This window comes from Cygnus olor, chromosome 1 (genome assembly GCF_009769625.2).
Source record: "Cygnus olor isolate bCygOlo1 chromosome 1, bCygOlo1.pri.v2, whole genome shotgun sequence".
Lineage (NCBI taxonomy): Eukaryota > Metazoa > Chordata > Aves > Anseriformes > Anatidae > Cygnus > Cygnus olor.
The window spans coordinates 182,030,666-182,032,980 of record NC_049169.1 but is presented as its reverse complement, the minus strand read 5'-3'; positions in this window follow the sequence as shown (position 1 = coordinate 182,032,980).

Below are 2,315 nucleotides of genomic sequence, written 5' to 3'. Positions count from 1 at the left end.
ATCCTGCTCTCCCCACCGGCTGTAGGCTGTAGATTAGCCCCTTCTTTTCTTCTCTTTCTTTCTTTTTCTTTCTTTCTTTCTTTCTCTTTCTTTTTCTTTCTTTCTTCCTTCCTTCCTTCCTTTCCTTTCTTTCTTTTTCTCTTTTTTTTCTTTTTCTTTTTCTTTCTCTTCTTTTCTCTTTCTTTTTCTTTCTTTCTTTCTTTCTTTCTTTCTTTTTTTCTTCCTTCCTTTCTTTCTTTCTTTTTCTTTCCTTTTTCTTTTTCTCTCTTTCTTTTCTTTCTTTTCTTTCTTTTCTTTCTTTTCTTTCTTTTCTTTCTTTTCTTTCTTTTCTTTCTTTTCTTTCTTTTCTTCTTTTCATTTTTTCTTTCTTTCTTTCGTTTTTATTTTTCTTTCTTTTCTTTTTTCTCTTTTTCTTTCTTTCTTACTTTTCTTTCTTTCTTTTCTTTCTTTTCCTTTTTTCTTTCTTTCTTTTTCTTTCCTTCTTTTCTTTCTTTCTTTCTTTCTTTCCTTCCTTCCTTCCTTCTTTCCTTCCTTCCTTCCTTCTTTCCTTCCTTATTTTCCATCTTTATTTTCCTTCTTTATTTTGTTCTCCAAGGAGACACATTGCCTCTCTTTTCATACTGAAATGAGTTCTTCACAGATCCCAACTACCTCCTCTCAGATCCTCTGATACCTGTCTGATTTCACTCAGGCAATTGTTCACAATCTGTATTCAGCTTCAGAATTTGCTGCTTCTATTTCAATCCTGAAAAAATGGCTTGCTTGTTTGAAAGCTTGCCTGCTTTTTCAAACTATACTTGTTTGTTTAATAAGAGATGATAGTATCTCTGCATACAGACCTTGCCCTGCCTTTTATTACAGCTATATTTTACAATAAATATTACTCACATGGACGGACATAGTGAAGAAGAGCACGAGACAGGAGGAGAATAGCAAAACACCATCATTATGCCAACTGCCTCCATATAGGCATCAGGGTAATGTTCAGCAGACCAAATACAGTCTCTGCTCTTTGCACCTACTGGTGAGATGGTCCTGTTCTTGGTGGCAGTGTAAGGTCAAGATGCTTCACACAATGAAGCTTTGCCCTTCCATAAGGTCCCACTAGAAACTGCACAAATTGACCTTTAGATTGAAGTGAGATATTAAAATAGGGCAAGGAGGTATTTAATTTGGTGAAACCAGTGCAACTAGAGCAGCAACTTCAAACTCCCAGAGAAGAACAAAGCTAAAACACAATGGTCTTTCCAGCACTTTAAAAAACAGTCCAGTTTCCAATTCTTCATCAGATAAGAATGTTTTGTGCACATTGGGCCAATTTATTCTGGAGCAGGAAAGCCTGTAGCCATGCACAGCCCACCCCACCACTTCCTGTGGGAGTCACTGAAAAATCTTCTGTCCTGCCATTCCCCTGACCAAAATATTTCTAAACATTCTGGGAGATTCTTGCAGGCACCCATGTGACTGCATTTAGGAAGCAAACAGCCAACTGCAGGCAGTCACCAGGGGACACACATTCATTCCTAGTATGTTTTGCTGATGTTTTTATTAAGGGGGCTTAACCTTTCTCTGGCTTGCAGAACCCTAACCAATTAATTGCTATTTATGCAAGCTAATTCTTTGTAATTATAATAGGATAAATTCCCCCATCCACATCCTTAGAGGGCATAAGGAATACGAGAACATAAAAGAGCGTCTAGCCCTGAATATTTGACCTTTTCTACTAAGTTTTAGAATCAGAGTGGAGTAATTCTTCCAGGATAAAATCACTTCTATTTCAGGAGAGAATGTGTACCTAGGGAACTATAATGAAATTGTGCAATCTGTTGGTCATTTCCCCCATGTAGATAAGTCCTAAATCTTATTTTCCTAGAGTTCCTCAACTACTGTCTTGCTTCAGGAGTGGTATAAAGAAATGTGAATTCATCCCACATGCACAAACACTTCTGCCAAATGAAATTCCATAGTGTATTCTGTTTGTAAATCTTAAGAAACTATCAAGTGTAGTCCATTATTCAGCACATCTCAGAGATAATATATTAGCTTGAGAGCTGTATAGAAGAGCTTTATCCAAATAAGATAAATCACCAAGCAAAAGTTAGGTAACAAAGGATACAAAGCTGAAATTAAGCCTGATGGCAAATCTTTTTCCAGAGTATAAAGCATTTTTCCTCTTCCTAAGCCTGGTTCATCATTATAATGTGATTAGTAGTAAATGGCTCAATAATACTACTTAGGGTGCATGAGCTTCATTTTGGTCTACACCAGGAAAGAAGCTGACTGACTCCAGCTCTGCAGCATGCTCCCATGGGCAC